Here is a 14,741-nt window from a genome sequence, read left to right as displayed (position 1 = left end):
CTGGGAGCGGAGGACAGCAGTTGCAGCGCGATCAGCGCTAAGAAAACAGCACTTCACTCTAGTGGCCGAAAGGAGGGGCGTCCTCAGCTCTCTCTGTCTCTGTGTCCGTCTCTCCCTATGTGTGCTGGGGAGAACTGGACCTGGAACCCTCTACGATGTCCCTCCTCACTCTTGTACTCTTACGAAAAATCTCAGGATCCTTTACCTGAAAGCTGGGATAACCTTAAAAAAAAAAATTTGCCTAGAGTGGAATCATTCGCCTGCTTTTGGGTCCGGCCGGGCGCACACAGCAAATGCCCACATTAGCCCTTCGGTTCCAGGCTCGTTAGCACCCGGCCTTCCTCCCTGGAGACGCGGGCGAGGGGCGCACACCAGCCAGACCGCACAGCACCGCACCGCGGCGCACGCGCACACGCTCGCCCAGCGCCCGGCGGAGGAAGGCCTGGAAAGTTCCACTGGGTTCCCGAGACCAAGGCTGGCAGGCGCGGAGGCGGTGGCGACCGGGTGCGCGTCGAGCGAGGATGCAGCCTCCCACGGGCTGCTGCGGACCGTGTCCGCGATCCGCAAGCTCGGGCACCGACGATCGGTCCGGGAGGTTGAGCGAGCTCCCGCGGAGGCGCAGGCGCAGGCGCGGACGCCCTCCGGACGAGGGGCGGGGCGGGGCCTGGCCCGGTGGGCGGGGCCGCGGTGGGCGGGGCGAGGCGTCTGCGCAGCTGCCAGAGCCTTTAAGCCGGGCTCGCGCGGCCGCACGGTGCTTTCGCCGCCCGGGAGCCGACCGTCCTGCCGCTCTCGTCCCCCCTCCGCGCCCCGCGTCCCCGCCCTCGGCGCCTCGCCACCCCGGCTCGCCCCGACTGACTCGGCACCGCGGTCCCGGGCCATGCCCCGCTACGAGTTGGCTTTGATTCTGAAAGCCATGCGGCGGGTAAGTGACCTTCCTCAGACCGTGTTCCCGCGCGGGCCCGCCCCGCCCCGCCCGCCCGCTCGCCCGCCGCCGCCGCTTCTGGGCCTCCCCAGCCCCGCGTCCCGGCCAGCGGGACACCGGGCGGGCCCCCCTCGCGCGGTCCACGGAGGCCGGGTGCGCGGAGGGGCGCGCATGGGTCGGGCGCTCGGCGCGGCCGCGTGCGCGCGGGAGGGGGGGCGGTGCCCGCGCGTGTGCGCGGTCGCGGGAGGGGAGGGACGGGAGGGGAGGGGGTGTGCCAAGCTCGCAGGGGGCGAGGCGGACCCCGGCCCTCCGGAGTCGGGTGCAAGGACCGCGGGAGGACACACGCGAGAGCCCAGGCCGGCCCCGCTCCGCTCTGCTCGCACGCGTCGAGAAGCCGCTCGTCCTGATCGCCTGTCCTCAGCGTCTGTGATCAATGCCACCTTCCTCCAAAGCCTGTCGGTGCCGCCTGCGTACCCCACACGCTTGTCTCCCGCTGTCACACTGCAAAAAAAAAAAAAAAAAATCTTTGACCTCTCTTTTTCTGACTTCAGCGAAAATCCTGCTCCTGGTACCCTTAGCCCAGTTTCATTCATCCAAGTTGTGGCCTTGCTTGTGCCTCCCGAAGACATGCCCTTCCCCAGCTTTTGATTGATCTTGAGGTAGGGACTTTCAGGTTTGGAGGGATGATAAGCCACCGAGCAGCCGGGTCACGGACTGGGGTCGGCGGCAGAGGCAGCTATCTTCTTCGTCCTCTGGTCCTCTCTTCTGAGTCAGGCACTCCTCAGTCTCCTGAGAGAATTCGGTAATGTAGCGTGTGCTTTTGTGCTCTCTCCTTCCCCAGCAGGTATAATTTAAAACAAAACAAAAGCATCGTTGTACCTTGCCTGTACATCGGAAGCAGCCCTCTTCAGCACTGGACATGTGGGCTTTGGGTCAATTTCAAGTAGTAACTTCAGTTTGAATAAACGTAAGCCAGGGATTGTGGGCTAAGCCCTGGACAACTTAGTAGACACATAGCACAAAGATTAGGTATACCTTGACACCAGCTTATCTGGGGAGGGACAGCAGAGCCTCCTGATGGCCCAGAGGGCTGCTCAGCATGCCAGCTTGTGTCCCCAAGCTGTCTTGCTCCCCGGCTCCGGGAGAATTTTGTCTTGTTTCACCCCTCGGTAGTATATTTTCTCCACCCTCCTTCCCCCTTGGATTGTACAGCTCTAAAAGGATGGGCGTGATGGGGCTGGGTACAGAATGTTAAAAGGGACCATTTCTGACTAAGTGGAAATAGTTGGAGCCTCCCTATACACTTCTTCGGTGATCGTGAGAGACTGAAAAATGTGACCACTAAAATCCCTTTTCGTCTTGTCTTTGGCAGGTGTAAGGTTGCAGCAGGTGATCTCAGGTGTGGGGACATAATTTTGTATTCCTTTGAAAGAGTGCACTCTGGCTTAGCATGGTTGCCAGTAGATTGGCTAAATGCATTTTACTGTATAGATATGTGTTTAGATCATTCTAATTCAGAAATCGAGTGTACTTTGATTAAAATAACCTGCTCAGAAATCTTGGCTTACAAAAAAGTAGGTGTTCAAACACTCCCTAGTTAAGAGGGATGCTGGGGTAGAGAAGGCAGCAGCAACAGTTCTTGAACCCAGCAGTGTGGAAGTTGTGTTGAGGAGACCTCTGACCCAAATAAACTAAGATTAAACGGTAACAAACCTCAGTTTTTTGTTCTGAGTATATAAACAAGTGGCAAAGATGTGCAGATTTTAGACAATTTTGTTTGCTTTCAATTTTAGAAAGTTCAATTCTAACAGGATATTGGGGGTATAAAGGGAAAAGCACTTGTTTCAGTATGAAATGCCACGGCGGCTCACACAGTGAAAGTTGGCACTGGGAAACCGTGATTCCAGCCTTGGGCAATTGCCTTCTATATCAGGCAGGCTCTGAACCCTCAGTTCTGAACTGCATGTTGGATACTGGGTAGTGCACCCTTTAACACAACAGTGTTTTCCCTTCCAAGCATTTTGTGTTCTTTGAACTGAGAGTGCGTTAAGCATGGTAGCAGAAAAGGGAATTGAGAGACTAGTTTCCCAGCCTTTGTCTCCCAGAGTTATACTTTTGTTTCTTCTTTGCCTACAAACAGTCCTAATTTGTCTTCCCTTTTGTGACTTATTTTATTGTGTTTGACCTCAAGCTTGACTTACTGCAGCTGCTCTTTCAGAGTTTAAATTTAAAGATACATGTTGACACCCCCATAGTGCCTTTTCAGTGGGTTGCCTGTGAGAGTTGTCAGGCTGAGTGAGACCTCAGGGTAGAAGTTCTAGGGCCATCTCCTCACTTCGTAGTGGGGGTTGATTATTGTGACCCCTTGTTTTTGTTGCGTTTCCAGGTTTGTGTGTTTATATGTGCAGACCACAGTTCTCTCGAGATCGTTGGGCTTGGATTTTCATGTATTAAAAAGTTGTAATTTCTGTATTCTCTAGCATAAAAAGTAAGGTAAGAATGTGACTCACTTCTGAATATGGCCCGGTGACAAGTGATTGTGAAAATGGGCTTTGAAGGAGCTGACAGGCCATCTGAAAAGTAGTTGCTTAGAACAGCCGGGGATGGTCTTCATAGAAGAGACCTGACACAGACTTGGGAAGCCCTCCTACCCCAGGCTTCCTTAGCTTCTGGAAGGACACAGCAGCAGTGGGACCACCAAGCTTCAGGGCCCAGCATCTCTTTTTCACATGCATGGCCTGTGGGGTGGTGAGTGGTCTGCTATCCATCCTTTTCCATCTGTGGAGGACAGGGGTGGGGCCGAGCGCTTTGGTGAGTGAGCGCAGAGACTGCTTACTTGGTTGCTTCTCCTGAGTGGGAAGAGAGCTGTTTATCTTCACTTTGTAGTTACTTAATTTCAGGTAGGGGAAAGATAGTTGTGGATACAAGTTGATGAAGCCACACCCCAGCCCTAAAGGACTTTGTAGGGTTTTTTTGTTTTTAATACCCGAAGTGGATGTAGAAGAGGAAATTCTTAGAAGAAGAAAAATCTGTGCAGTGTGTAAATGTTCTTTGGCCACATAGTTGAGAGACACGTTGGGTCAGAAGATTGCCACAGTTGGGATAGATTTGTGACAGCCCTGGGGAAATACTTTTCTTGTAATCATGTCGTCATCACTGGAGAGTTGTTATGTGAGTTTAAACCATACTTAATGATTTGAACCATATGAATGATTTAAGTAATAACTAGTTTAATTAGTAAATGAGTAGATGTACAATAAGATAGCATTTATATGCTCTTTTATATATAGGGGTTTTTAAAAATCGGGATTGAGTGGTGTGGCCTTGGGTAGTGGAGATAGGAGGGTTAGGAGTACAGTGTCACCCTTGCCTGCATGGTGAGTGTGAGGCCTTCCTGGAATGCACAAGAAACTGTTTCAGAAGAGCAGCAGTGGGGGTAAATAGGTAGTTATCTCATTGAAACATTAAGTTATATTCATACTCTTCCTTTTTAATTTCACTGAAAAGCAAGTTCTGTATTACAGTAACTCACTAAAGTGTGTTGGTGCCCTGTGGAGTTAGGCACAGAAGACTGTGCTGATAATGAACTTTATAAGATGCAGAAGGCACTAATGAGGCTAAGAGTTTCTGTAAGTTTCTTTCACCTGGGCCCTTTTGATAAGACAGCTTGGCCAAAGTTTTGTGCTGTTCTAGAGTTGTGACTAAGTTAGAATATTTGGGAAGTGATGCTAGAATAGGTTGCCTTGTAGGTGCCTTTCAGAACTCACAGATAAGTAGGACATGGTGGGATTTCTGTCATTAGTCATACAGAAGCTTGAGTGGAAGAGTCCAGCTGTCAGGTGATCCTGTCAGTCATTCTCTGTCTTTTGGGCCCAACTGTAGCAGCTTAGTTTGGATCTTTAATTCTCTCTCTTCATGCTGTGCTTGAAGCTACATATTTTAAAACAGCTCTGTGAACAGAGCTGTACATTGGTTTGGCATTTAAGTTCTTGGGTTCCAGCTCTCTGCAGCAGCAGGTGCTAGAGGAAGGCGTCCTCTTCCTGCCCATGAGCTGCAACTAAGGAACAAGGAATGGCTTGGATTAAGGAGCCCTCCCTATCAGACATGGTGTGTATAGTTGACACTCAGGTCAGAAGTTCACCTTCTACCCTGATTGGACTCTTACACTCATGCTTAATGCTCACTGTAGAGTTTGAAAGTCTAGGTTGTATTTATATGTAGCTTTTCTACTAAATCACTGAACGTGAAAGTGGAAGAGTAGAGAGGGGAGAATGCCTGCCGTTGTGGTTATTCATATATGTAAAAATCTTTGGCAGTTGGTTTAATGGTCAGATTCTTCCTAGTTGACTTAGTAACTGGCTTTGTAGTAGAATTTGTTTATAGTATGTTTATATATTCAAGAGAAAAGGGTTCCTCCTTTTAATATTTCATTTAAGAAGGTTATATTGTTAAACCATCAGATTTGTTGTCAACTTGTGTAATTATTTTTGTATAGGGAAATCAAATTCAAGGAATTAAGTACATGCTTGATTAGTTGTAAATTTGCATAGAGGAAAAACTGCTGGACAGTCAGCCCACCCCCTCTGTGCTTACGCCACTCTAAAGGAGAGGCCAGCAGATTGGCCCACCCACTCTCCTTTCTCTGGTGAGTATTCTCGGAAAGGGTTTTACATGCAATAGTTGAAAACTGAGCTGTAGTTTATGGCTGTGTGGAACTGAGAAAAGTCCCGATGGCACCGTCTCTCAGTGAGGTAGCATTGAAGTGTGGCCCTGTTCAGTTTGTCTTCCAGGTCTTTATAGGTACACCTTGCTGGCTTTGCTTTGAAGTGTACAGTTTTCTAGGCTCAGTGTTTATCTTGGCTTTCCATGGTGCCATTTTTTTTTTTTTTTGATTTTTTTTCATGGTGCCATTTTCTTACTGTCCTTCTTTGATGCTTCTTCTTGTCCCATAATTACACCTTTGACCATTTAGGTGATGTGTGCTTTTCGAATGAAGCCCCAAGCTGACATTTCAAACTCAGTGTGGTTCAAAACTTAATGGACTGTGGTTTCCAGAATCACCTGTTAGTTGCTTTACCTGTTTCTGTTGTCCAGGCTGGGAACTTTCTCTTCCTGTAGTCTCAGTCCCTTGTGTTTTCAGGGTTAGATGAGCATTCTTGGATTCTTGCAGTTTCTTAGTGGTTTCTTCTTGTGTGTCACTGAGAACGGTTAGTACTCATAAATACACTATTAGAGTGCAAAGGTTTGTTCTTGAAATGCTCTAACAAACCTCAGATGAATTTTAATAAGGAAATAGCATGTGTGGCATTGGGTATCTGGTTTTCACACTAGTTGATGGTGTGAACACACTGAATTGGGGCACATGGCCCACTCTTTTCTGAGAAGACAGAGTGAAGTGTGACATCACAGTGGTCTCTGGTATAATTCCAACCTGTTTTTTTCTAACATCATCACTGCTGTGTAACAAAATTGTGGATCCCTGTATCTACAGTTCCCTTTTGTTTTCTTTGTGCAAGGGTCACGTTGCCTTCTCGGTTTGGAATGTCTTCCCTTTCCATGTTACTACACCACTTCCATGGAAACTCACTTGCTGCCTTAAACAGGCATCAAGGCATTACACTGTCAATAATGTAGACAGTAGTGTTCCCATTGTGAGCACTCTTTTTCCACATGGTTTACTCTATACGTGTACTAACAGCCATTGGCGAATGCACCTTATCGCCTGTGCTCGAGTCCAGCCGTTAGGGTCAGGTGTGTTCCCGTTCTCCTGTGCTGAGTGCACATAGGTTCTCCAGCTGCCTTTGCAGGTCACTGCTGTCTGTAGTTCTGAGAGGTTAGAGCATGGGGACCTTCTGTGCCAAGAGGTTTGCTGTCAAGTCAGTGGAGCTTTCCTGGGACTGTACGAGTTGTATTCTGCCCAAAAGTTCCACTGACCTCCAAGACGATCTTATGGCAGAAAATCTTGTTTTTATAGTAATTTGCATATCATATAAACCGACTAAATGAAGGTAAACTTTGAAAACCAAGTCGGGATCTTTAGAATGACTTGATACAAGGTGAGTGGTTAAAATACTGGCTCAAGTGACAGTGGCCTCAGATTGTGTGTGTAGATTGCTTTATAGAGCTTTCTCCTGCAGTGAAACTGGCTGCGACTTGTAGATGCTGCATTTGTACCTGAGTCATCGGCACCGTTCTGCAAGGGCTCTGGTCCCCGTGTTAAGGCTGACGAGTGGATATAGTTTATGTACTAAGACATTGAAGGGGGGCTGTGCCGGTGGTTGGTGATGAGATGGGTGACCGGGTATGAAAAGACCTCTGCTTCAGTGCGTACTCTGCTTTTGTTTTCTAATGAACAGATGAGCATGGAGCCTAAATAAAGATACTGGTCACTATGGTAGAGTCCATAAGACCTGGCAGTGGGGAGACCTGTTAGGCTCTTCGGAGGTAGACAGAACTTGTAGGGTTTTCAACTATTTCAGACCCCAGTTTCTCTTCTCAACAAGAGTGATCCTTATTGGAAGGCCTTTGAAGGTCAAGTAGAAAGTGGGTGACCAGTGTGCCTCAGAGTAGCTTTCTCAACACATAAAATAAACTTACTTTGTTTATTGTATCAACATCCAAGACTGAAATGCAACCCTTGCTCAGTCAGTGTCTGATTAGTGGTGCTGGTGCTGGTTGCTCCAGTCTGTCTGGTTGCTCCAGTCTGTCTGGTTGCTCCAGTCTGTCTGGTTGGTCCAGTCTGTCTGGTTGCTCCAGTCTGTCACCGCACATATGAGCTGGGGCTCATCATCTGTTTTCTCTTGCTTCCTTATAGAAATCCAGGTTTTGTTTTGTTTAGTTTTCCTTCTTTCCTTCCTTCCTTCCTTCCTTCCTTCCTTCCTTCCTTCCTTCCTTCCTTCTTTCTTTCTTTCTTTCTTTCTTTCTTTCTTTCTTTCTTTCTTTCGGTTTTTCGAGACAGGGTTTCTCTGTATTGCTTTGGGGAAATCCAGGTTTTATAGGAAATCAGATTTTCAAAGTGTTGGCTCCATGGGCCAAATGAAATGTGTCTGGATCAGCTAGAGCTCTCATTTTGTAATTTCTGACTTAGATACTTGGGTTTCAGTGGCTGGTTTAAACCTCTTTGAGCATTTATGTAGACCAAGCCCACCTTGTTTGTGTGTCATTGATTTATAATAGAACTAATAGCTACTCAGTAAACGCCAAGCATGTTCAGTTCTTAAAATACTGCAGTCCTGTTTCAGATTGCTGGGTTATGTGAGGCCATTTAGGCTAAAGTATACATGTAGGGGCTTCAGAGTTCCGTATAACTTAAGTATAGTCTGACAGTGTGAGAAATGGAATTTTCTACAACCTACACTTTCTTGATTGTTGGATTATTTCAAACATATTTAGCTCTACTTTTTGTTTTTCCTTTGTCTTTTTTACCCTTCTCAACAGGTAGAATTTCAACTATGTTAGCCAAACTGGCTTGTAACTCATTACATAACTCAGGCTGGCCTGTGATTCATGGCATTCCTTCTGCCTCAGCCTCCCAAGTTCTGGTGTTACATGGGTAAGCTACCATACCCTGTTGTTAATCAGATCTATTTGATTTGTACCATGTTATTAATTTCCTAGGGATCTGAAACAGTACTTCTATGGTGATGCTTTGTGTGGAAGATGACAATAGCTGAACTGTGACCCTTAGAGTATAGCATTAGGAAACCGTGAGCTGCTTCTGAGTTTTCATTTGTGACTAGGCTTCGTATTTCTGTAGAGTGGAAACTAAGTTAGTACCTCAACTAATTTTTTCTTTTTGTCTTTCTCCCTTCTTTACCCCTATTCCAGATACCCAACATCAAATTGCAAATTTGAAACCTGAGATCCAGGTTTTGTGAGTGTATCTTTTGGCCTATGGTTCAGTTGACCTGTTTGACTCCTTTGCCCTAATGATTTCTTCTGTGATTATAGTGTCTCTGTTAAAGTTATCTTTACCAACTCTGTGAATACCCAAGAAATTGGTGCCTAGGTAAGAACTTAAAAAGGGTATTGCAAATAGAAAGCACAGACTTACTGAAGTATCTGGCGCCCTCAGTCTTCACAAACTGGCACTTGACTGACAGCTCCCCCGCCCCCAACCAACAGCTCCTGTATTTGGCTTTGTTTAGATTTCACTTGTAAAAAATGTTCTTCTTGACACCAGTTCTGGCCATCAAATTCTTTGATATGTCAGCTGCAACTGTAGGAGCCAGATTGCTGTGTATGTAGCCCAGTGTGAGAACATTGTCCTTGTGAGGAGGAGTGTGGAGCCAGGCATGTTCAACGGTGGCTGGGAACAGGCTCTCATCAGTAGTGTGCAGTTGTTGTTTCTGCTAGAAAAGCACAGAAGTGGGTGATGGCTCTGAGACACACATTACAGATATAAAACATCCATTGGGTGCTGGTTTTGATTCCGTTTTAAGGTGAGTTTCAGTTGGCAAGTGAAAAGCTAAATTTGAGTGTAGGCTATTTGCCTGGCATAGACAAATTCTGCTCCTGTTTGCCTTTTCAATTGCTTGCTCTTGTTAAGTCAATGGTCCTGTGTAGGTTGCCTGTGTTTCTCTTGTTGATGTACTGCTTGCCCTTGTTTTGTTAGCTGTCTCGAGGAAGGACCTGTATGGAGTTTGTGAGCTCAGAATGGTAAGTCAGCGAGGTTCTGACAGGGGCAGCCAAGCGTAAGGACTTGGAGCACTTCTGGTCTCACAAGAAGTCCACTCTGTGTGTGGACCAAGTAAGTTCTGTTTTTTTTCTTTCAAATTCAATCTGTGAGAGAAGAATAGTGAAGAAAACTTGGAACTTCTCCTGATGCCCTTTTTGTTAAGTATTTTGTTTGACTAGGGTGAAATCATTGGAGGTTACTTCTAGAGTTTTAAAGGTCTCATTCTTCTGATATCCACAGGAAAGCACCTCTGAAATGGTCCCTGGACTTTGAGACCTTTCTGTTGTCTTAGCTGACAGAGGAGGAAAGCCCAGCTGCGCTCACCATCGGCATCACCGTGCTTGCCTTTTGCTGACTCAGGGTCCTTCCAGATACTGCCCAGTTACCCTGTTTCCGCTTAGTTTTGTTTCTCGAGAAAAAGCTCTGTATCTTAGGGGAAGTTAGGACACTTTCAGAGGAGGCATTGGCTTCATAGAGTTAGACTGGTCTGCTAGGAAGATTGTAAAAGCATCTGTGTTGTCATGTGGGCGTAGAAAAGCCATGTAGCATGTGTTCTAGGAGCAGGTTTCTAGGAACGTAAAACAGGAACCAAGTAGGTTGAACTCCCTCCCTCCCTCCTTCCCTCCTTCCCACATCATGAAGGTGAAATGAATTATGACATTGACCTGATTAACTTTTACACACACACACACACACACACACACACACCCATGAAGGTGAGCTACACACACACACCCATGAAGGTGAGCTATGGTGTTGACCTGTTTGAGTTTCACTGCGTTAGGCCATATGGGTATTAGCCCTAGTACAGCCTAATCTTCGTGATGACTGAAGCAGATGCAGTTGTGTGAACATGCATTTGTGCACTTTTCCGTCACTCTGGGTTCATTAACATCTTGAAGATGAGTGTGGTTTACACTGCACAGGCAGAAGAAAGGGATGTCCAGCACCACACAGCTTAGCCAGGCTGGGATTCTGGCAGTCTTAAGTGGGGAGTCATGCCTTCCTTTGGTGACTGCATCTAATGGTGGGCCTTACAGCTATACTGTAGTCAAAGTCCTTTTATGTTGAGGAAGGCAGTTTGCATCTATTTCGGGTCACTACTAGGTGCCAGTACTACAATGTGAGGCCAATAAAATGAAGTTTCAGTGTTGATAGTTTTCTAGCAGGAGACACACTAGCAAATGCCATAAAGAAATAGGAGTCAGGAAAAGGAACAGAATGGCCTGAGTTCCATTACAGTTAGGATGTTCAGGCAAGATGGGAACTTGGTGAGACGGGCTGAGGTCTTGATGCAATTGCATAAATACGTATTCGCTAAACGGGGACGGCTGCTTCTGCTGCTAAGTCTAACTTAGAAAAGCCTTCCTTGACAGAGTTGACGGGCATAGAATTGTTTAGTGCTTTTTCCCCATTCAACTTGGCCCACCTTCTGATAGGGTCTTGTGTATTTCAGGCTATTCTCACACTTGTGGCCAAGGATGGCCTTGACTGTCTTACTCTCCTGGGTTCGCATCTCAAGTGTTGGGGTGTTTGGGATTGGCCCAGGGCTTCCCACAGGCTTCCTGCTGAGCGATATCCTCCTCATCTCCACAGGTCTCTAATTGGTAATCTTTCCAACAGTGCCTTGAGGTGTGCATTCGAACTGGCTGTAGGTGTGAGACGGTTCAGGTATAGTTAGCACCATCACCCAGCTCTGACAGGTCCATCGACCCCCAGCAGCTCTACTACTGTTAGCTTTTTTGGAAGTGTGTTTTATGTTTTCTTTAATCCTTACAGTTTCAAACTGTTAGAGGAACAGCTCATTTGATAGTCCGTTTCATAGTTTTCATTTAGGTCACTTATTGTTAGAAATCATATGTCTCTGTTTTTAATTCAGCACCTGAGTGATTCATATTTTGATGCTACCTGTCAGGAGTCTTAGTGCAGTGCAAGCATTGCATTTAAAATTGGTACAGCATTCAGTTTATGCTAAAATGTATTAAGTCAAGGACTGTATTTTATTGTTTGCTTTCCTTGGGCAGTCTACAGCCCTTTCCAAGTGGTGTTGTGCAGAACCCATTATTTAGGGGTTTTCTGTAATTCTTTCTTGTGATTAGAGGTAGATGCGATATGGAGGATAGTGAGCGGTTACCTGGTTAGGGTGACACACATTAAATTACTTGATGGTGAATGGTACGTCTTTTTCTTTTTAAATACGTGATGCATGGAGTAACAGACTTGAAACTGGACATTTTGCTCTTCGGCAGTTACCTGCTGAGTTTAGTATTCTAATCCGTTACTGATGGAGGACTTTAGGCAGAGATGAATATACCGCTTCTCCTGTGAACATTTACTATTATGTATCTTTAAAAACAGCCACTGCAACTTCATGCTACCTTAACGTTTGGTATTGTCTGTTTACAATTGTTTATTCCAAACTGAATTCAAGCCAAGTTCAATGTGTTACACTTTGTGTTGGTCTCACGATGCTGCTAATAATAGTGCATCCATCCACTCTGTCCAGTGTTTTGTGAGTTTTCGTGAATATTTTCTGGAAGCTGGTGGCAGTGATTTCAGTGCCTAACTGGGTGGTTGTGGCACAGGCCTTTAATCCCAGCAGAGGTAGGCAGATCTCTGAGTTCGAGGCCAGCCTGGTTTGCAGAGCAAGTTCAAGGAAAACCAAAGTTACACAGAGAAACCCTGGCTTGAAAAAACAAACAGAGTAGTTGAGTTTGCATTTTGTGGAGTATTTACATGGTTTTGGTGATAGCATTCCAGGAAGAGGTCATGTGACTGACTGTCTTGTAGAGACCAGACTGATTACCAGTGAATACAGACACCCATCCATTTGAAAGTTCACATCAGCTTTTTTCCCAAGAGTGCTAGCATGGGTTGCCATCACTACAGAGACATTATTGTCCGGGGCGGGTGTGGCCTGTAAATGTTGGTTTTTCTCATGTTTTCCTTCTCTCTTGCATCAGTTGCTTGGATTTTTCCTGATGTGTGTTTGTGTCTGCCGTCTCTGTGTGTATCTTCCTGAAGAGTGCTGCAGAAGGATGTACTTTTGCATCTGCTTCAGAGAAGGTGTTCTTGTACTCCAGTGAACCTTGAGACTGCTCCTCAGTTTGTTTTAGTATTACTGGGATTCAAACGCAGGGCCCTGCACATGCCAGGCAAGCGCTGCACCACTGGGCTGCATGCACAGCTCCTCAGTCTTCTTACCTGTAAGCTGGGCATAATTGCACCTGCTACTTGAGTCTTTGTGAGTATTGGGAGAGCGTCTCCATGCACTGTAAGTAATGGTACTGCGTGCTGGTGTTCGGTGCTGATGCAGGAACCATCTTCATCTGGGCTGTAATTGGGTGATTGTTTGCCTAGCGTGTGGGAGGCTCAGGGATAAGTACCCGGCACTAGTGGTTGTTACTCAGTTGTGTTGGAGAGGGGAATGAGAAGGTAAAAGTTCTTCTTACATTGCCGTCCCCAGGAAACTTGAGCTTGCATTTGTATAGCTTGAGCTTAGGGACCTGCTGCCTGCCTTGAGAGTGTGTGGGAGCAATCATCAGAAAAGAACAAACACAAGGAAGCCACACAGCAGCACTGACATGTGTAACTGTTCCGAAATGGAGTTAGTACAGTGAAGGAGTGGTGGTGGGAGCTGGTGGCTCCTCCAGACACAGGGTACACTGCTGTGGACCTGCCAACATTTTTATCTCAACAAAGGGCTTTCTTGCTTTGACTGACTGGCCTGACATTCTGCATACACTTACTTGTAGCTCCTGGAAATTGAGGGCAGGAGGTAATGTATTCTTTTGACCTTTGAAGTCTGCCCTCATACTGCTTACAAAGCCCGTCTTGGCGCTTTGGGGGCTGTGCAGGAGGTTGGGAGTCTGGCTGTCTCAGAGTCCTACTTGTGAAGGAGTCGCCTGCTCAGGGGTGCCCGGGTGCTCACACAGCTGTGCAGTGCATTAGAGGATGCTATAGAGGAAATTAGGGTAGGAGGGATTGAGGTGGTCAGGGGACAGAGACCTAAAGGGGAGAGAAAGGCAAGTCTTGAGCCCGAGACCACACAGGTTATTGTTCTCACAGCCACGTGAGGGCTTCATGATTTGCATTAAGCAACATAATTATTTCACTCACAGAATTTTCTCTACTAGACTTTGACTCCAGATGACAGAAAGTGAAATGTGTATAAAAACCCTAAGACTGTGTAAGGTTTGGTGTTTTCCTTGAACGAGTGATCTAAGTTGGAGCTGATACTATGAAGTGGCTGGGAAGGACCCTCTTTAAGGCATTTGTAAGTGAATTTTGCATGTTGAATACATTGTTTGACTTTGTCCATTTATTTTATATGTGAATAACATTTGTGAAGATCTGAACTCCCTCGAGCACAGATGACAGTTACATTTTTAAAGACCACGTCACATTCCAAGTCCATTGAGGTTGGAGAGACAAGATTGAGCCGAGCCACCAGCCTGTTGTAGTGGGCAGAGTGAGGAACTTTGTCCATGTTTGTTATGCCCTGAGGAGCTGGCACCACAGTTGAAGTTCACAGAGACACACTGCTGCAGTTAGGAGGTGACAGAGTCTCTGTTTCTTGCTGTCCTCTGTGTAGTACTGTCATCTCTGTCCTGGTCCCCTAAACCCACTTACCCCTTTACTGATTCATGCCATCTGTTGCTTTGAGTGTGCTCACGTGACAGTGATGTGGTTACAAGACCCTTAAATTACGAGGTGGTAACTGAGTATCTTTCACTTGTGTCACTGATGGTGCTGGGGACCCCTGCAGGTTATTCCTTAGCGCAAAGCTAAGGATGGTGCAGTTGGTCACTTCTATGCCAGTGGCTCTCAATCTGCCTAACGATGCGACCCTTTAACACAGTTCCTCAGGTTGTTGTGACCCCCCCAACCGTAAAATGATTTTGTTGCTACTTCATAGCTGTAATTTTGCTACTGTTACGAATCGTAATGTAAACTCCTGGTATGCAGGATCTCTGACACATGGCCCCCAAAGATCATGACTCACAGTTTGAGAATTGCTGATCCATGCTTCGTTAGCTCACCTTTGTCTTGAAGTTGTGACAGGAGCCCCCTCTGAGCTTGATGATAGTTTTCCTTGTTCCCTGTTTGGTTTTTATGACTGTGGCTTTTCCTTTTAGATAA

At 46.4% G+C, this 14,741-nt stretch overlaps 1 protein-coding gene across 1 annotated transcript in view; it reads left to right on the top strand.

Annotated features, from left to right (window-relative positions):
- Positions 1–784: 784 nt before the first annotated feature.
- Positions 785–14,741, top strand: part of Slc5a3 (solute carrier family 5 member 3) — a 28,678-nt gene continuing 14,721 nt past the window's right edge. Inside the window, exon 1 of the mRNA XM_027415614.2 lies at positions 785–922. The gene's annotated coding sequence lies outside the window, so the exon portion shown is untranslated. The remainder of the gene's footprint in view (positions 923–14,741) is intronic.

Source organism: Cricetulus griseus, chromosome 4 (genome assembly GCF_003668045.3).
Source record: "Cricetulus griseus strain 17A/GY chromosome 4, alternate assembly CriGri-PICRH-1.0, whole genome shotgun sequence".
NCBI lineage: Eukaryota > Metazoa > Chordata > Mammalia > Rodentia > Cricetidae > Cricetulus > Cricetulus griseus.
The sequence above is the reverse complement of the archived record's forward strand: the minus strand, read 5'-3'. Positions and strand labels throughout refer to the sequence as shown.